General features: G+C 51.4%; 2 long non-coding RNA genes across 2 annotated transcripts in view; both read right to left on the bottom strand.

The window, feature by feature from the left end:
- The window catches only part of LOC150012533 (uncharacterized), a 195921-nt gene that overhangs the window by 128442 nt on the left and 46541 nt on the right, over positions 1-20938 (bottom strand). The gene's annotated exons all lie outside the window — the stretch shown is intronic.
- On the bottom strand, positions 7679-8651 carry LOC150012534 (uncharacterized). The gene is made up of 3 exons (XR_016510748.1): positions 8491-8651; positions 7949-8043; positions 7679-7739 (listed from the first exon to the last, which is right to left on the bottom strand). It is a non-coding gene; the product is annotated as an uncharacterized LOC150012534 (long non-coding RNA).

Raw genomic sequence — 20938 nt, forward strand, 5'->3', positions numbered from 1 at the left:
TCAGTCAGGAGCACTGGTCTGCTTCTGCCTCTATGTCCTTTTCCTGAGGTCTCATCTGAAAAGAGATTCCTGCCTGCTCTCAAGGCAGTATACGGTGACAAGTTCCTTACTGGGGAGTGCCTGAGCCCCAGGCCGGTGCCGAGCTGACTTCTGGCCCCACCGCCTAGTGGCTGCATGATTCAGGCAAATACATGGGAACTCAGTCTCCTCTGTCGGACCGGGATAGCCTCTCCCTCTCAGGGGGGCTGTGAGGATCCGTGAGGTGGCGCATGTTAACTCCTGCCCAGCGTGTGACTGGCACCCACGCTCCCTTTCTCTTCCCTCCTTAGTCCACTCTTTACCTTCCATGGGTTGGGTAAATGGAACCTTAAACCACACAGCAGGTGTAAACCAGTGTGAGGAAGGGTTAGCTACCCACACAGGCTCCTGAACCTCAGATCAGAACCTGTTCTGTACCATTTGGACTGCCACTGCCCACACCTCTCCACATGCACAGGCGGGAGCTGCCCGAGAGGCGGTGCACACAGCCAGGGGCCTGGTACGATGTTTGCTTTCCTTTGGTGGCCTGTTGCTGACATTGTGACGTGCTGGAGGGGATCACCTTTCACCATGGCTCCCTGTTTTAAATAAACAAGTCACGTCATAGCCTGTCAAAGACTTTTCAATGCGAGTTCAGCACGTAGTCTCCTCCTAGCAGATTGAGCTCTCCTATGGGTGTCCAAATAGCCGCGTTCCTCCGAAGCAGTGACTCCTGCACCTGCACTGGCCTCGCTCTTGGGTTAGTATCAACTGCAGCCTCTCTGGTCCTCATAGCCCTGCTCCCCGGCAAACACACGGTCCCTGCCTTGGCTCAGGCCAGCCCCGCCTCCTGTGTGCCGACCTTCCCAGCTGGAAGGTGGGAGAGGCCTTTAGCAGGGGGAGGCGCCAGCACGGAGACTGAGCCTGAAGGCAGGAGCCCGCATAAAATAGTTAATAATAATGTGGCAATATTTGTTCAATTGCAACAATTCTGCAAAAAAACTAGAAAGACAGGAAAAATTAAAAGTGAACTAAGAGAAACCTAGTGCACCAAACTGGAAACCTAGAGGAAATAGGTGATTTCCTGGTAAAAATAAACATAAATACAACGGGCCTGCAAAAAAGGAAAATCAGAACAGATAAATTAGCCACTCAGGGACCTCTTCCCCCACTGGTTCTCTCATTGTCCCGGGGTCTCCCTCTCCGGAGACAGGGAAGGCGCAGGGACAGTGCTGTTCCGCAGCTTCCCTGAGATCTGGCCCCGTGTCTCCATCCCCCCACGCCCCCCGCCGGCCGATCATGGCCCACCCAATGAGGGCGCAGTGCAGAGGAAGTTTCGGGGGTCATTGATTCTCATGTGTCAGCCAGGACAATTTTGTTTTTAGGAACTGAACACACTTATTGAAATATTAATTAATAACTGTTACAATAGAAATAAATTAGTACTTGCAAATGGCAAGTTAAGAGTGGGCTTGGACCTGGCAGGTCCACATTCCCACTCTCTCGCAGTGGGACCTGGTCCCTCTCACCCTCGTCCTGCTCAGCGCCCTCGGGGGGCCCCATTCACAGGCACCGACTCTCTCCTGCATCAGGGTCTCCAGAAGCTCCAGGCTGATACCCCATCATTATCCGTTGTACGGGGGAGCATTTCTCCTCCCCTTGTGTTCCAAGAAGTCACGGATTTAAATGCCTTCAGCCCGGCTTGAATCACACTCTCCTCCTTGAGCCCATTGGAGCACCCAGAAGACAGAACCGATGGTTGGTTACACGTGGGGTCAGCTCTCGGGAACTGCTTGGATGGGGACAGGTGGGAGGAGTCCCCAGGGAAAGCTGAGAGGCTGGACTCGGGCTCGAACAGACGCTGCTGGGAAACCGGCAGATTCCACGCGGCTGACGGCCCACGGCACGTCCGTGGCATCTGAAGCCACGGAAGGGAGGGTTCACAGGGTCGGGGCTGCAGCCATCGCCGAGTGCCCTTGCCGTCCCCGCACAGTGGCCAGTAGCTCGTCCACTTGCTGGAAAAGCAGCGCTGCTGTGGGTGGGAAACTCAAGTCTCCCGCCTCGGGCGTCAGGTCCTCGCATCTCAGAGCCCGGCCCAGAGCAGCCTCGGCGCTGGGGGGCACCCCGACCTCCTCCAGCAGGTCCCCGGGAGGCGGGGCCCAGCAGCGGTACCTGTCCCCGGACGCATGGATCCGCCGCCCCCAGATAACACATGGGCCCGTTTCCCAGTTTCTTTGCGCCCCTCTACAAAGAGCAGAGGCAAGGTCAGGGTGCGGGTGGTCTTGCTCCGTGCAGCGTGGGAGGCTCGGGGACTATTCCGCGGCGCGGAACCCACGGCTGGGTGGCTTTCCAGAGGCTGCAGGGGCTGACCCAGCGGCGCGCCGGGCCCACGGGCCTCAGTGTGCAGCTGCCCCTTGGGAGACGGAGCCGCTCCTGTCTCCGCGATTCCCACCGGGCGCGAAGGCCGCAGGTTTGTTGCAGCGGCGAGACCTGAGGGTCGCAGGGCCCCAGTCCCCTGTGCGGCGGGTGTGCCCAGGGCCGCATTCCACGGGCGGGGGTCATGGCCCCTCTGGCAGGCCCGGGCTGTGAGGGAGGGGGTGCTGGCCTGAACCCCGCGATCGTTGGGAACCGAATCATCCCAAGGCGCCGTCCGCGCTGCTCGGGGATCTGTTCATCCTCCCGCCGGCTCAGTCCGCTCAGGGGTCGGCCGCGGGGGCGTGGCGGGGCCCGGCCGGCCTGGGCTGCGGACCGCAGACGCCTGCCTGCGTGGTCAGAGGCCGGGGGCCGTCCTGCCTGGGGCCTGGCTCTCCCCGGCTGCTCCCTCGGGTGGGAAGGAAGATCCAAGCAGCCTCAGACGCGCCCACCAGCCCTCGGAGGAGCGGCACCCGGGGCTGGCAGGTCACTGCCCCAAGTCCTGCCTTGCTCCTCACAGGTCTCCCGAGTGCCCGCGTGTGCGGGAGCCGTGCTGGTACCTGGGGATGCCCAGGCACTGTGGGGCCGGTCCCCCCATGCGGGAGGGGGGAGAACACCCCTCGTGACCTGTGAGGCCCTCCACCCCCTAGACTGAGGTCCAGTTGATTTTGAAACAGTGACCAAAGCAGACATTTCATTCTATGGTCAGAATCCAAGATCGAGGGACAGAAAAGCAATGGTCCAGCTCAACCCCTGACTGGTGTGTGTCCCTGGGCAACTGCTACTTAACCCTAACCCTAAGCATAACCTTAACCCCATCCCTAACCACTAACCTCAAACCCTAAACCCTAACAACCCTAACCGAGGATTTCAAGACGGTAGCCCCAACCCTTAAACTCTCAACTCCGACCCTGACCCATGAGGAATACTACCATGATAGTATTCCTCACACCCTGACCCTGACATGAACCCTAACCTGACCTTCACCCTGATCCTATTCATCTCCTCTGACCCTTGACCCCTCACTCCTGCCCCTGAGAGGTAATGCTCCTGCCCCCCATGACTCACCTTTGGAGTTGCATTTTTTCCTGTTCTTCTTTGCACTCCACTCTTACACCTTTGCCAGTGGTTTCTTTATCAATAATTTCCCATCCGCACTTTGGAACTCACTGTTAGCACAATTTCTTAACTTGACAAATACTAAAGCTGAGGTAAGAAAACTTGAAGGAACTCCAGAGAGCTCACCGGCGGGTGTGTGCCCAGAGCCAAGCACCCCACCTGTCTCGCGCGGCACTGCTGTGCTGACTCTGACACCTGCCCGTGGGGGTGCTCCACACTGGAACACGCCCTGAGCCCACGGATGCTGGTAAGCAATCCTCAACACTCACAGGACAGAGCTCTCGGGGGACTGGTGCGGCACTGAGGGTGTGGCGGTCGTTAGCGCTGTCCTGCTGATACTGCCAGGGCCTCGTCTGGGGCTGCTTGCCCACGGCCTCACCATTAGGCACAGCCACACGACTTTCTGTGGCCACTGCAGCTGAGGAGAAATGCATGGGGCCCCGTGACCCTTCCGGCAGTCTCCAAATGCCAACGTGGGACCCATCATCCACTGCAGAGCCATCAGTGGGACACGGCGGTCCCCTCCTCTGCCGAGGGCTCTCAGTCTGGGTGGCACAGGATGGGGCTTCTCCTACTTCCCCCCGCAGGACCACATATGCATGTGAAGGGTTTGGGGCTGTTTGTTCACACGGTGTCATCGCTGTGACCTGACTGCTCTGGGCTGGAGGTGGGCGGACACTGGATCTGGAGGACAGATGGGAGGTGCATCCAGGTGGAGTGAACATATGAGTCTGCTTTATGAGGTAACAGTGAGTGAGCCTGGTCTGCTGGGTGGGGGGCAGCTGGGGCTGTGGAACCAATAAGGAATGTTTTGTTTGAATCACGAGACCCTAGATTTGACGACCACTTTGGATCATGGGGTTGACTCACACACTGGGCTGAGCAGTTGGGGCTGTGATAGCTGAACTAAGACACGAAAAGGTCCTACCCACATGTGAGGGTATCGACAGGCCAGGTTTTAATTCAAGGACAGTGGAGCCCTGGACCTAGGGGACCCCGTTCTAGGACTTCGGGAGGAAAACCCAGTCATTTCCTGCAACACCTGGAAATGAGTCTCCTGACAGTTGTGACCGTGGGGCAACGCTGCCCTACTTTCATTCTCCCCTCCATGTTTTAGGAAAATACGTTTAAGTCTATAGATTTCCATTTACAAGTGCCCTCGTGATTCCCTTCTGCAGTTGAAAGCGTCTAAGCACCAAGGGCGCTGAGACAGAGTGCGGACAGATGTGCTCAGCAGCAGAATGAGTCACGCTCACCACAGCTGGGGAACACAGACATTCAGCCACATCGGTGTCTCCGCTCCTTGGAAGAGACCTTCTCCTTCTGCCTCACGGGGACAGTTTCAAATTCTTGTCCTCGGTGTCCTTAGAGTTAACAGTAATGTAATTTAGTATGAAACTCCTTTGAACTTCATTTTGAGGGGCACCCAATAGATGTTTTTAATCTGGAAACTCATAAACCTCATTTATGGGAAATGCTCCTAATTTTTAAATTGAGAAATAATCACTCATTTAAGGTGTACAATTTAGTGGCATTTAGCACATTCACAAGGTTGTCTAACCATAACAACTCTTGAATTCTAGAAAGTCTTTATTAACCCATAGAGAAACCGCTAACTCCTTAGCAGTCACCCCTTCTTTCCACCAGTCCTCGGTGGTCACCAACCTGCTTTCTGTCTGTGTAGACTTGCCTGCTCCGGACATTTCTATGAATGGAAACACACTGGCCTTTTGAGTCTGGCTACTTGCGCTGTGCATGATGTTTTCAGAGTTCATCTGTGTTATGTGGGGTCAGTAGTACTTGATTTTTTTTATGCTGAATACTATTCCATGACATGGATACAGCATATTGCACTTATCCATTCATCTATTGATAGACATTTCGACCATTTCTATGTTTTGGCTCTTATGAGTAATAATGCCATGAGCATTTGTGCACATGTTTTTGTGGGGACATGTGTTTTTAGTTCTCTCAAGTAGATACTTACAAGTAGGACTGATGTGTCAAATAGTAGTTCTATGTTCGACTTTTAGAGAATCTGACAGACTAGTTTCCAGAGAAATTGTACCATTTTCTATTCCATTGATAATTTTAAGAATCATTTTACTTCTGTTTATAACTATGAAGATGGATCAGCAACCAACACAGCATCTTTAATAAATTACCCCAAAAAGGAGACATAGTGTAACTTATAAATTACATAGACTTCAAGTCAGGGCACTGTGCTCTAGAATGGCTGTGTCCTTATAGGCAAACCACCACCCCAAATTTCCTGGACAATCCTGGACAAACCAGAGAAGTTGTCCACCTACTGTGACAGCACCTCCCATCAGCAGTGAGAACTGACCGGTTCCAAGTGTTTTCCCAGTTTGGTGCCCGGCACCGTGAAGTACTACACTCGTATTTCTGTTTATCACAGTGCTCATGGCCCACACAGCAGAGCCTAACAAAGCCTCCACCTGGAAGCGGGAGGCTGTGACCCATAGTTTTACCTGGATTTTACTAGACTAAGGTATAATGGGGTCACCTGAACACCCTGGGGCCTAAAGCCCCTTATTTCCTGAATGCACCTTCACACACAGCCCCCCAGGCATTGCTGCCAATTGTGTTTCATTCTTTAATGACGTGACCTGCTTCCCATTAATGACTCAGCCTACTCTGGGCTTGTGACCCGTGCAAAGTGGGTGGTTCCCAGCAGCCTGAGCATGGCTCTCCCAATAGAGGTAAATTCCCTCTCATGCTGAGAGAGCCTGAAGAAGCTGAAGCTCCAGGAAAACCTTGGCACTGAGGGCCAGGCATGCTCAGGCCGGGCGGGAACACTGGTGGCAGAGAGCCAGGGCTCCTCACTGACCCAGCAGGTCTGCTCAGGGATGCGGTGACACTGCAGGGCATGGCCTCGCTCTGCGTGTTACTTGAACTCTCTTTCGTCACCTTTCATCAACTGAGCGTGAGGATAAGGTGGGGACAGGGTGTGTAGAGAAGAAGGGAAGATGGAGTCTGAATTCAGTACTAACTGAGCATCCACCAGAAAGGATCCATCATAAAATGTTTACGGCCCACGACAGTGAAACATCTTGCTAGTGCCCAGTGGGAGAAATTAAGCCAGCTCAGCCCCTGGAGTCACCTGTTGGGGACAATCTTCCTCAACTGGCCCTGATCTGCACCCATGCCTCCCTCTGTCTCTCTTTTCAATGCACAGAGACATGCCTTCTCACATGTGCACATATGCACACCTGCTGCATTACCCAAGCCAAACTTACACTTTTTAAATCCCAAGTTCATTCTCTTTTTAAACCAGGAAGTGGTGCAATTCTGTTCAAAACGACACAGTGAGTTTGAGGGTAAGGAGGACAGGCCTGACATGACAAGCCTGGAGTTTAAAAGGAGGAGAGAAGGAGTTCAAATAACTGCCCTGGCTGAGCTGTGACAGCACAAGGAAGCAGCCACGTGGTCCTGAGCCAGAGGTGTCACCCTCAGCTGGCCGCTGTCCCCGAGCCTTTCAGAGGCAGAGTCCATGAGACAACATGTGTTGAGAAAAATAATTTTATTTAGAAGCATACGACTTAGAGAGGACCCTGTGTTGCCTCTGAACATACACAGTGTGCACGGGTACAAACACACACTCAACAGCCATGATGTGCTCAGCACGCCACAGAAGAAATGTACAAATAGCCCTGCTAGACTATAGAGGTACATGTGTATGTGGACACATGCACACGTGCCTTTATAGAATGCCATGCGCTGTCCTCTTATGCTCCCGGTCTTCACGCGCACACACCGTTTGTCTAGAACCTTCTCCGGCCCTCAACATTTCTCTGGCTGTGAAGGCTCATGATGCAGGCCTATCACTGTGATATTTGGCTGTCACTGTGGTTGGCTGCTCTGTCCAGGACGGAGGTGAGATTTTTCATCTGAGTCCATGATGCCTGTCTTAGTGCTTGTTATAATTTAATGTCCAATATATACAGGTGTGAGAGTCTGCGCCAACATGAAGGGGCTTGTGATCTTCAAGGGTCAGACCTGACCACGGAATCTTCTGGAATCCTCCCAACAGCCCGGAATGGTAGCTGTCGCCTCTCAGTCCCGAGAGTTAGTTACCTGTGACGTGAGGTGACTTAAAGCACAGGTGGTTCCTTCAGAAGCGCAGGTGACTGCCCGTAACCACCCGTCTCCACTCGGCCTCACAGAGACTGAAAAGATAAAGGGGACACGTGTGAGCAGCTGCCCAGAGGTGGGGTCCTGGGGATAGGTCCCTAATGGTGAGTCCCAATGGGGGAGCCCTTCCAGATGGGCTCCTTGGGGTGGGTCCTGGGTTTGGGCTCTGGCGGGTGAGTCCCTGGGGTGGCCCCCTGGGGGTGAGCATTCTGGATCCCCATTGACAATCCCCATTGTCACTCACCTCTGGGCCACACGTTCTTCTGCACTGGCTCCTAAGACTAAGTAGTTCCCTACATGAGGAATTCTCCTTAAATATCCAACGGAATTTTAGTTTCCCTGGTGGTGACAGAAAGGAAGAGAGTATTTAAAAGAAGGTGTTGACAGGAATCATGTTCTCACCACTGAATAGGATCCCGTGGATTGAGTGGGAGAAGGTGCTGATTATTTTAGGGGGGCCGTGGGGGTGGAGAGAACCAGAGAGATGGGGAAGCACAGGAACCCCCAGCACGTTTGTGTGTTGTTCCCTGTGAAGGGGAGAAAAGAGGAAGGCAAAGTGGTCAAAGGAAAGGCTCTTGTTTGTGTTGTTTACAGGGCAGATCGCAGCCTGTGGAAGCACAAGGTGGGGGAGGGCTGTGAAGGTGAGCCTGGTGACATGAGGACCTGAGCAGGGAGGGGGAAGCACAACGCAGACCATGACGGACTTCCACCGTTTCCCAGCAAAGGGGTGTGGGGCTGCAGGTGCCCAAAGGCGGGGGTGACTGTGGAAGGGAGCGGGGCTGCTACCTGCTGTGTGGAGCGAGCACCAGGCCACCGTGTTAACATCTCAGCACCACTGTCCACATGGCTGACGTGCAGAAAGACCGGAGCTCTGCAAGCGTGCGCCCTCTGCACTCAGGAGTTGCCGGTCTGGGTGGGACGCATCTCTCTCGTCTGAATGACACTGGTTCAGGGGAAGAGCTCGCCCCAGGCCTCCAGCCACGAGCTCCAGACCCAGGTCAGAGCAGGACAGGCATCTGGGCTGCCGATCAGGGCCAGCTCTGTCTGTGAGGTTCCTGTGCTCATGGCTGGAGCCTTTTGGACTGCCGCCCATCTGTGAGGGCCCCCAAAGTCTTGGGGCTCCCTGGCAGGTGACTGGGCTAAGTCACCGCTGCTCTGCAAGCTGCATCTCCCTCACCAGCTTCTCTAAGAGGCTCCTGACACAGCTGCAAATGGCCCAGGCAGGACAGGACATCCCTGATGGGACTCAGTGTCATTTCCCAGGCCAGGGACGGACAAGATGCTCATGCCTGGCTGGCCTCGCTGGACTAGTGTGGCCTTGCTCCAGGTCGCTGAACTGTTTGCACCCTCCACACCCCTCAGGGGTGGTGGCCGCATGGCCTGCAGCTCACAGCAACATCTGGAACTGTGGGGAGGGCTGGCCCCAGCCCCCAGGGGGGAGCCAGCAAGGGGAGGGGGAGCAAAGGAAACAGATGATGCAGATGGAGTGTGTGTGCTTTTACTCACACGGACTGGGCTTCTCCGGGGCTTTTCTTTATCTATTTACTCACCTGCAGCAAGTTCAAGTCTGAGAAGTCCCTTTAAAACAAGGTGCCTGGGTCGCCTGTGTTGACACTGAGGTCGTCAGGAGACCCGCTTCCATCTATTTGGGAGAAAAACTGGGCATCCTGCCCGGAGCTGGGTACAAGGGTGCATGTGGCCTCTATGGCTCTTTTGTCTGGGCCCCAGGCCGTGCCAAGCCCAGTCCCCCTGGTTCTCATGACCTGGGAGTCTCTGGGGGTGGGTGTGATGCCTTCGCTTTATATAAATGATGAGCTTTTAATAAATAATACGAAAAGATGACCGGGCTGAGAGTTGCATATCGGGGCTGCTCTCAGCCTTCTGGAATTCCCTGGAATCACATCTCCAAGTCTCCCGGGCCAAGCCGGAGACTTGAGCTCTTCCCCAATGATCCCCAGCACCCTGCTCTACCCAGGAAACTAGGTCAGAGGCACCCCCGGCCCAGAAAGGGGTTTCAGCTCTCATTGTGCCAAGTCATTTCTCAAGCAACGGGAAGTAGGTCACGACACAGTTCTACCTCTAGTCTCAGCTTAATTCCTTGGGGTCACAGGGAGTGAGCCTGATTCCCTGTCTATATGAGCTGTCGTCAACTGACAAATACCTATGACTTTTTTTGGATGGTTAGCGTATGCCCAGGGATCCATGATCAGTAGGGTCCACGTTCATGTTGTTTATGCTCTGGATGACCCACACTCAGGGCCACCACATGCCATGGGGTCCATTCTCAGAGTGGGTCCATACTCACAAAGGCCCATCTTCTGGAGGGTTTATCCTCAAGAGAGGCCTATGATTCAGGAGTACAGAGTCCAGACAATACACATTCAGGGTGTCTAGGCTGCAGAAGGTATATTTTCATGGTTTATACATTATCAATGGGGAACGTACTCAGAAATAATTGTGACCATGGTAGTTTATAACCAAGGAGGTCCATAATTAGGAGAATTCACACACAGAAGGTCAAGGCAAAAAGAGTTATTGTACAGGGTCTCCATATTCAGAAGAAGCCATGTTCAGGCAGGTACATATTCAGGTGTTATACATGATCAACAGGATACATGCTTAGGTGGGGCTATGATCAGGGAAGTCGATAATCAAAGCAGTACAGGATCAGGAGGGTCCATGTAAGGGGTTCCATGCTCAGAAACATACATGTACTGGGGTTATAAATAATCAAGGCGGTACATGCTCAAGGAAATTGTGATCAGGGAAGTTGATTATTCTGGCGGTCAAAGATCAGACTGTTCCACACTGATGGGGTCCATGCTCACAAGTGATCACTTACCAGGATTCCACATTCAGGAGGGTCCACAGTGAGGGAGTCGATGCTAAAGGGGATTAGTCCTGAGAATGGTTTTATTCTCACAATGGGTCCATATTCAGAATGATATATGCTCAGGAGCTCCAAGCTCATAGAGATTCAGCTCAAAATGTTCCACAAGCAGACAGCTCATGCACATGGTGGCTCCTCTCACAGACAGAAATCATCAGAAGGGTCTTTTCTCAGGAGTGACCATGCTCAGGATGAAGGGCAATTTATGGTCTGAGGATGTAGTCAGGTAGGTTCATACTCAGTCCTTCTACCCTCAGAAAAGTACACAGTCAGGGGTTATACATATTCAGTAGGGTAAATGCTCAGATATGGCTAACACTAAAGCAATTTCTAATCGAAGCAGTCCATGATCAAGAAGGTCCACAATGCTCAGGGAGTAAATGTTCAGGAAGCTAGTTCCATGTACAGGGGTTTAAAAAAACCAACGGGTTACATAATCAACATGAGCTATAATCACACAAATTGATTACTAGGGTATTCAAAGATAAGGATTCATGCATATTAGGTCTATACTAAGAGGGGATTATCACCAAAAATGCCACACTCAGGAGAGTGCATGCATAGATCAATATTATTCAAAACTTCCACCGTTTAGGCTTACCGGGGTATGACTCAGAAAGACTTCATTCCCAGGTGTGTCCTACTGAAAATGGTCTGTGCTAAAGAGTGCCTATCGCCATTGGGCTCTAACACACAAGGTGGGTTATGTAGTCAGGTCGGTCCATGCATAGGAATCCATGACTGATGAAATCCATGTTCAGGGTATATGTCATTAAGGGGGTACCTTGCAAAGAAAGGCCTGATTGTGGGAATAAAAACATAATAAAGTCCAATTCCTGGAAGGTGTACGATTAAAGAGTCAATGAGAGAAGTGTTTAAAACAAGACAGGTCCTTACTGAGAATATAACAAAGTGAGTTTTGTGTCGATGTGCTGTATATGAGCAAGAGCATACATTCTCAGCAGGGTTAAAAATATATACAATAATCAGATCTTCAATGATTGGAATTCCATGAGGAGCAAGTTACATGCACAAGGTCACACATAATTGAAGGTATACACACTCCATAGGGACAAAGGTTAGGAAAGGTGTTAAAAGAACAATCTCTTATTTGAAATATACACAATTATCAGGAAGATCCTTATAAGAGCTAAGGGTCAGAGATCCCATGATCAGCCGAATCCATTCTCATGTATTATATGATGGATATCTGAAAAAAGAATTTCCACGCCAAGCAGATTTCTTCTGCCAATGGAGTTCTTCTTAGAATAGTTCTGTGTACTTTAAGGTCCACAAATAGAGGTTTCCCCAAAGGTAGCGTAGTCTATAATTCAGGGATCATTGCCATCAAGAAACACACTCAGACCCTGTGTGCACAGAAAACTAGGTTATCAAATTTTTAAATAATCTTTTTTGGTACATGTCCAAGTGGGACAAACTCAGGGTGCTTTATATAAAGGCAGTTCATAATAAAAAATTTACATTTAGGGTTATCTGTCAAGAACTGTACTTCTGAAAAAATTAAACATGGGTTCAGGGTTAGATACCCAAAATGTGCCAGAAAAACAGAAATGAGGGTGGGGGAGCTTTATTTTTTGAAATTTCCATGCTTATTAGATCCATGTTAACAAGGGATTACCCAGACAGGTCAGGAACAAAGGCTGATATTCCAGAGTTTTGCTCAGGATGGTCGAAATCCAGATGCATATTCTAGTGGAATTAATCCTAAGATGTTTAAAATTTTCAGTTTGGGTCCACGAAGATAATATTCATGGTCTGGACCACTTTCTCTGATATCACAATTACAGTGGTCATATTTGAATGAGTTCATTTGAATACAGAGCACCTATGTTCGTAAAAGTGCACTTACAAGAAATTAATATCCCCAAGGGGCGACGTACGAGCCAACGTTCCAATAGTGAGAGTTCAAATCTAAAGACTTTACGAATGGTCGGTACACGTTTAGAGGGCCCAGACGAAGAAGTCTGCAAACAGGTACGTCGGTACTCAGCAGATTCTTTGTAGGGTGCCACAGGGCAAGGCGGTAAACGAGATCGACAGGGTAGATAAAGGGGAGCCATCTCACGTAGTTTAACTCCTCACCAGTACCGTTGCAGGAAGGGGTCACAGCTTGGGAGTTCCAAGCTCTGGAAGATGCATAAACGGGGCTTACCTCTAACAGAGGTGGAACATAGGCGAAAGGGGCACTGATTAGGGAGGATATTATAGGGCCATCCACGGTCAGGACATTCCAGGCTTCTTGAATGGATCTTCAAAGTCTTGAGGCCCTGAGAGTCCATGTTCAGAGGGAGCTATGCTAAGGAGGTCAGAGGACACTGAAATTCCATGCCAGCAGGTTTCTTCACCCAAACCATCTCTTGGTCAGAATACTTTTGTATTCTGTAAGATCCATGGCTAAGGGCTTCTCTGTCGCGAGCGGGGTCTATGATTCAGCGATCATAGCCCCCTAGGCCGCACTCGGGGCCTGTGTGCTCAGAAGTGAACACATACGGTTTCTTACATCATCTGTGCAACACAGGTCCAAGAGGGGCATAGTCAGGGTCACTTCTTTATTTTTGTTTAATTGGGCCTCGATTGCTTTTGGGGGGGGTGGTTGTTTAAATGGGAGCTGTTCAACTTTAAAAGTTTGCGCTGAGGCTTCCTGGCTCAGCACTGAACTTTTGCAGGGATGACACAAGATCTTAGGGTTAGATACTGAAAACGGGCCAGGGAAAAGGGACATGAGGTTGGGAGCATTTGAAGATTCAAAATTTCGACGCTTATTAGATTCACATTTACTAGCGATGACCCAGAGAGGTCAGGTTCGGGAGGCTCACAGGCACGAGTTTTGCTCGGAATGGGCCACATCCAGATGCTGATGCTCAGTGGCATTAGCACTAAGATGTGTCCCATTCTCGGCGTGGGTCCACCCCCATTCTCAGGGTGGGTCCATCCACATGAAGGCTCGTGGCCTGGCGCATTTACTGTGACTTCACAGAGTTACAGGTGTTGTGTTTGAACGGGTCCCTTTGAAATCAGAGCGTCCATGCTCATCAAAGTGCACTTACAGGAAATTCACATCGCCAAGGGGCGACGTGCGAGCCGACGTCACAATACTGAGGGTTCGCATCCAAAGAGTCTACGAATGGACGGTACACGTTTAGAGGGCCCAGACGAAGAAGTCTGCAAACAGGTACGTCGGTACTCAGCAGATTCTCGGTCGGGTGCCACAGGGCGAGGCGGTAAACGCGATCGACTGGGTAGATAAAGGGGAGCCATCGCACGTAGTTTAACACCTCACCGGTACCGTTGCAGGAAGGGGTCACAGCTTGGGAGTTCCAGGCTCTGGAAGATGCATAAACGGGGCTTACCTCTTACAGAGGTGGCATATAGGCCACAGGGGCACTGATTAGGGAGGATATTATAGGGCCATCCATGGTCAGGACATTCCAGGCTTCTTGAATGGATCTTCAAAGTCTTGAGGCCCTGAGAGTCCATGTTCAGAGGGAGCTATGCTAAGGAGGTCTGAGGACACTGAAATTCCATGCCAGCAGGTTTCTTCACCCAAACCATCTCTTGGTCAGAATACTTTTGTATTCTGTAAGATCCATGGCTAAGGGCTTCTCTGTAGCGAGCGGGGTCTATGATTCAGCGATCATAGCCCCCTAGGCCGCACTCGGGGCCTGTGTGCTCAGAAGTGTACACATACGGTTTCTTACATCATCTGTGCAACACAGGTCCAAGAGGGGCATAGTCAGGGTCACTTCTTTTTGTTTAATTGGGCCTCGATTGCTTTTGGGGGGGGTGGTCGTTCAAATGGGAGCTGTTCAACTTTAAAAGTTTGCGCTGAGGCTTCCTGGCTCAGCACTGAACTTTTGCAGGGATGACACAAGATCTCAGGGTTAGATACTCAAAACGGGCCAGGGAAAAGGGACATGAGGTTGGGAGCATTTGAAGATTCAAAATTTCGACGCTTATTAGATTCACATTTACTAGCGATGACCCAGAGAGGTCAGGTTCGGGAGGCTCACAGGCACGAGTTTTGCTCGGAATGGGCCACATCCAGATGCTGATGCTCAGTGGCATTAGCACTAAGATGTGTCCCATTCTCGGCGTGGGTCCACCCCCATTCTCAGGGTGGGTCCATCCACATGAAGGCTCGTGGCCTGGCGCGTCTTCTGTGACTTCACAGAGTTATAGGGGTTGTGTTTGAACGGGTCCCTTTGAAATCAGAGCGTCCATGCTCATCAAAGTGCACTTACAGGAAATTCACATCGCCAAGGGGCGACGTGCGAGCCGACGTCACAATACTGAGGGTTCGCATCCAAAGAGTCTACGAATGGACGGTACACGTTTAGAGGGCCCAGACGAAGAAGTCTGCAAACAGGTACGTCGGTACTCAGCAGATTCTTGGTCGGGTGCCACAGGGCGAGGCGGTAAACGCGATCGACTGGGTAGATAAAGGGGAGCCATCTCACGTAGTTTAACACCTCACCGGTACCGTTGCAGGAAGGGGTCACAGCTTGGGAGTTCCAGGCTCTGGAAGATGCATAAACGGGGCTTACCTCTTACAGAGGTGGCACATAGGCCACAGGGGCACTGATTAGGGAGGATATTATAGGGCCATCCATGGTCAGGACATTCCAGGCTTCTTGAATGGATCTTCAAAGTCTTGAGGCCCTGAGAGTCCATGTTCAGAGGGAGCTATGCTAAGGAGGTCAGAGGACACTGAAATTCCATGCCAGCAGGTTTCTTCACCCAAACCATCTCTTGGTTAGAATACTTTTGTATTCTGTAAGATCCATGGCTAAGGGCTTCTCTGTCGCGAGCGGGGTCTATGATTCAGCGATCATAGCCCCCTAGGCCGCACTCGGGGCCTGTGTGCTCAGAAGTGTACACATACGGTTTCTTACATCATCTGTGCAACACAGGTCCAAGAGGGGCATAGTCAGGCTCACTTCTTTATTTTTGTTTAATTGGGCCTCGATTGCTTTTGGGGGGGGTGGTCGTTTAAATGGGAGCTGTTCAACTTTAAAAGTTTGCGCTGAGGCTTCATGGCTCAGCACTGAACTTTTGCAGGGATGACACAAGATCTCAGGGTTAGATACTCAAAACGGGCCAGGGAAAAGGGACATGAGGTTGGGAGCATTTGAAGATTCAAAATTTCGACGCTTATTAGATTCACATTTACTAGCGATGACCCAGAGAGGTCAGGTTCGGGAGGCTCACAGACACGAGTTTTGCTCGGAATGGGCCACATCCAGATGCTGATGCTCAGTGGCATTAGCACTAAGATGTGTCCCATTCTCGGCGTGGGTCCACCCCCATTCTCAGGGTGGGTCCATCCACATGAAGGCTCGTGGCCTGGCGCGTCTTCTGTGACTTCACAGAGTTACAGGGGTTGTGTTTGAACAGGTCCCTTTGAAATCAGAGCGTCCATGCTCATCAAATTGCACTTACAGGAAATTCACATCGCCAAGGGGCGACGTGCGAGCCGACGTCACAATATTGACGGTTCGCATCCAAAGAGTCTACAGATGGACGGTACACCTTTAGAGGGCCCAGACGAAGAAGTCTGCAAACAGGTACGTCGGTACTCAGCAGATTCTCGGTCGGGTGCCACAGGGTGAGGCGGTAAACGCGATCGACTGGGTAGATAAAGGGGAGCCATCTCACGTAGTTTAACACCTCACCGGTACCGTTGCAGGAAGGGGTCACAGCTTGGGAGTTCCAGGCTCTGGAAGATGCATAAACGGGGCTTACCTCTTACAGAGGTGGCACATAGGCCACAGGGGCACTGATTAGGGAGGATATTATAGGGCCATCCATGGTCAGGACATTCCAGGCTTCTTGAATGGATCTTCAAAGTCTTGAGGCCCTGAGAGTCCATGTTCAGAGGGAGCTATGCTAAGGAGGTCTGAGGACACTGAAATTCCATGCCAGCAGGTTTCTTCACCCAAACCATCTCTTGGTCAGAATACTTTTGTATTCTGTAAGATCCATGGCTAAGGGCTTCTCTGTCGCGAGAGGGGTCTATGATTCAGCGATCATAGCCCCCTAGGCCGCACTCGGGGCCTGTGTGCTCAGAAGTGTACACATACGGTTTCTTACATCATCTGTGCAACACAGGTCCAAGAGGGGCATAGTCAGGGTCACTTCTTTATTTTTGTTTAATTGGGCCTAGATTGCTTTTGGGGGGGGTGGTCGTTTAAATGGGAGCTGTTCAACTTTAAAAGTTTGCGCTGAGGCTTCCTGGCTCAGCACTGAACTTTTGCAGGGATGACACAAGATCTTAGGGTTAGATACTCAAAACGGTCCAGGGAAAAGGGACATGAGGTTGGGAGCATTTGAAGATTCAAAATTTCGACGCTTATTAGATTCACATTTACTAGCGATGACCCAGAGAGGTCAGGTTCGGGAGGCTCACAGGCACGAGTTTTGCTCGGAATGGGCCACATCCAGATGCTGATGCTCAGTGGCATTAGCACTAAGATGTGTCCCATTCTCGGCGTGGGTCCACCCCCATTCTCAGGGTGGGTCCATCCACATGAAGGCTCGTGGTCTGGCGCGTCTTCTGTGACTTCACAGAGTTACAGGGGTTGTGTTTGAACGGGTCCCTTTGAAATCAGAGCGTCCATGATCATCAAAGTGCACTTACAGGAAATTCACATCGCCAAGGGGCGACGTGCGAGCCGACGTCACAATACTGAGGGTTCGCACCCAAAGAGTCTACGAATGGACGGTACACGTTTAGAGGGCCCAGAAGAAGAAGTCTGCAAACAGGTACGTCGGTACTCAGCAGATTCTCGGTCGGGTGCCACAGGGCGAGGCGGTAAACGCGATCGACTGGGTAGATAAAGGGGAGCCATCTCACGTAGTTTAACACCTCACCGGTACCGTTGCAGGAAGGGGTCACAGCTTGGGAGTTCCAGGCTCTGGAATATGCATAAACGGGGCTAACCTCTTACAGAGGTGGCACATAGGCCACAGGGGCACTGATTAGGGAGGATATTATAGGGCCATCCATGGTCAGGACATTCCAGGCTTCTTGAATGGATCTTCAAAGTCTTGAGGCCCTGAGAGTCCATGTTCAGAGGGAGCTATGCTAAGGAGGTCTGAGGACACTGAAATTCCATGCCAGCAGGTTTCTTCACCCAAACCATCTCTTGGTCAGAATACTTTTGTGTTCTGTAAGATCCATGGCTAAGGGCTTCTCTGTCGCGAGCGGGGTCTATGATTCAGCGATCATAGCCCCCTAGGCCGCACTCGGGGCCTGTGTGCTCAGAAGTGTACACATACGGTTTCTTACATCATCTGTGCAACACAGGTCCAAGAGGGGCATAGTCAGGGTCACTTCTTTATTTTTGTTTAATTGGGCCTCGATTGCTTTTGGGGGTGGTGGTCGTTTAAATGGGAGCTGTTCAACTTTAAAAGTTTGCGCTGAGGCTTCATGGTTCAGCACTGAACTTTTGCAGGGATGACACAAGATCTCAGGGTTAGATACTCAAAACGGGCCAGGGAAAAGGGACATGAGGTTGGGAGCATTTGAAGATTCAAAATTTCGACGCTTATTAGATTCACATTTACTAGCGATGACCCAGAGAGGTCAGGTTCAGGAGGCTCACAGGCACGAGTTTTGCTCGGAATGGGCCACATCCAGATGCTGATGCTCAGTGGCATTAGCACTATGATGTGTCCCATTCTCGGCGTGGGTCCACCCCCATTCTCAGGGTGGGTCCATCCACATGAAGGCTAGTGGCCTGGCGCGTCTTCTGTGACTTCACAGAGTTACAGGGGTTGTGTTTGAACAGGTCCCTCTGAAATGAGAGCGTCCATGCTCATCAAAGTGCACTTACAGGAAATTCACATCGCCAAGGGGCGACGTGTGAGGCGACGTCACAATACTGAGGGTTCGCATCCAAAGAGTCTACGAAGGGACGGTACACGTTTAGAGGGCCCAGACGAAGAAGTCTGCAAACAGGTACGTCGGTACTCAGCAGATTCTCGGTCGGGTGCCACAGGGCGAGGCGGTAAACGCGATCGACTGGGTAGATAAAGGGGAGCCATCTCACGTAGTTTAACTCCTCACCGGTACCGTTGCAGGAAGGGGTCACAGCTTGGGAGTTCCAGGCTGTGGAAGATGCATAAACGGGGCTTTCCTCTTACAGAGGTGGCACAGAGGCCACAGGGGCACTGATTAGGGAGGATATTATAGGGACATCCATGGTCAGGACATTCCAGGCTTCTTGAATGCATCTTCAAAGTCTTGAGGCCCTGAGAGTCCATGTTCAGAGGGAGCTATGCTAAGGAGGTCTGAGGACACTGAAATTCCATGCCAGCAGGTTTCTTCACCCAAACCATTTCTTGCTCAGAATACTTTTGTATTCTGTAAGATCCATGGCTAAGGGCTTCTCTGTCGCGAGCGGGGTCTATGATTCAGCGATCATAGCCCCCTAGGCCGCACTCAGGGCCTGTGTGCTCAGAAGTATACACGTACGGTTTCTTACATCATCTGTGCAACACAGGTCCAAGAGGGGCATAGTCAGGGTCACTTCTTTATTTTTGTTTAATTGGGCCTCGATTGCTTTTGGGGGGGGTCATCGTTTAAATGGGAGCTGTTCAACTTTAAGTTTGCACTGAGGCTTCCTGGCTCAGCACTGAACTTTTGCAGGGATGACACAAGATCTCAGGGTTAGATACTCAAAACGGGCCAGGGAAAAGGGACATGAGGTTGGGAGCATTTGAAGATTCAAAATTTCGACGCTTAATAGATTCACATTTACTAGCGATGACCCAGAGAGGTCAGGTTCGGGAGGCTCAGAGGCACGAGTTTTGCTCGGAATGGGCCACATCCAGATGCTGATGCTCAGTGGCATTAGCACAAAGATGTGTCCCTTTCTCGGCGTGGGTCCACCCCCATTCTCAGGGTGGGTCCATCCACATGAAGGCTCGTGGCCTGGCGCGTCTTCTGTGACTTCACAGAGTTACAGCTGTTGTGTCTGAACGGGTCCCTCTGAAATCAGAGCGTCCATGCTCATCAAAGTGCACTTACAGGAAATTCACATCGCCAAGGGGCGACGTGCGAGCCGACGTCACAATACTGAGGGTTCGCATCCAAAGAGTCTAGGAAGGGATGGTACACGTTTAGAGGGCCCAGACGAAGAAGTCTGCAAACAGGTACGTCGGTACTCAGCAGATTCTTGGTCGGGTGCCACAGGGCGAGGCGGTAAACGCGATCGACTGGGTAGATAAAGGGGAGCCATCTCACGTAGTTTAACACCTCACCGGTACCGTTGCAGGAAGGGGTCACAGCTTGGGAGTTCCAGGCTCTGGAAGATGCATAAACGGGGCTTACCTCTTACAGAGGTGGCACAGAGGCCACAGGGGCACTGATTAGGGAGGATATTATAGGGCCATCCATAGTCAGGACATTCCAGGCTTCTTGAATGGATCTTCAAAGTCTTGAGGCCCTGAGAGTCCATGTTCAGAGGGAGCTATGCTAAGGAGGTCTGAGGACACTGAAATTCCATGCCAGCAGGTTTCTTCACCCAAACCATTTCTTGGTCAGAATACTTTTGTATTCTGTAAGATCCATGGCTAAGGGCTTCTCTGTCGCGAGCCGGGTCTATGATTCAGCGATCATAGCCCCCTAGGCCGCACTCGGGGCCTGTGTGCTCAGAAGTGTACACGTACGGTTTCTTACATCATCTGTGCAACACAGGTCCAAGAGGGGCATAGTCAGGGTCACTTCTTTATTTTTGTTTAATTGGGCCTCGATTGCTTTTGCGGGGTGTGGTCGTTTAAATGGGAGCTGTTCAACTTTAAAAGTTTGCACTGAGGCTTCCTGGCTCAGCACTGAACTTTTGCAGGGATGACACAAGATCTCAGGGTTAGATATTAAAACGGGCCAGGGAAAAGGGACATGAGGTTGGGAGCATTTGAAGATTCAAAATTTCGACGCTTATTAGATTCACATTTACTAGCGATGACCCAGAGAGGTCAGGTTCGGGAGGCTCACAGGCACGAGTTGTGCTCGCAATGGGCCACATCCAGATGCTGATGCTCAGTGGCATTAGCACAAAGATGTGGCCCATTCTCGGCGTGGGTCCACCCCCATTCTCAGGGTGGGTCCATCCACATGAAGGCTCGTGGCCTGGCGCGTCTTCTGTGACTTGACAGAGTTACAGGGGTTGTGTTTGAACGGGTCCCTTTGAAATCAGAGCGTCCATGCTCATCAAAGTGCACTTACAGGAAATTCACATCGCCAAGGGGCGACGTGCGAGCCGACGTCACAATACTGAGGGTTCGCATCCAAAGAGTCTACGAAGGGACGGTACACGTTTA

Source organism: Furipterus horrens, unplaced genomic scaffold (assembly GCF_987537825.1).
Source record: "Furipterus horrens unplaced genomic scaffold, mFurHor1.1.pri manual_scaffold_4, whole genome shotgun sequence".
Lineage (NCBI taxonomy): Eukaryota > Metazoa > Chordata > Mammalia > Chiroptera > Furipteridae > Furipterus > Furipterus horrens.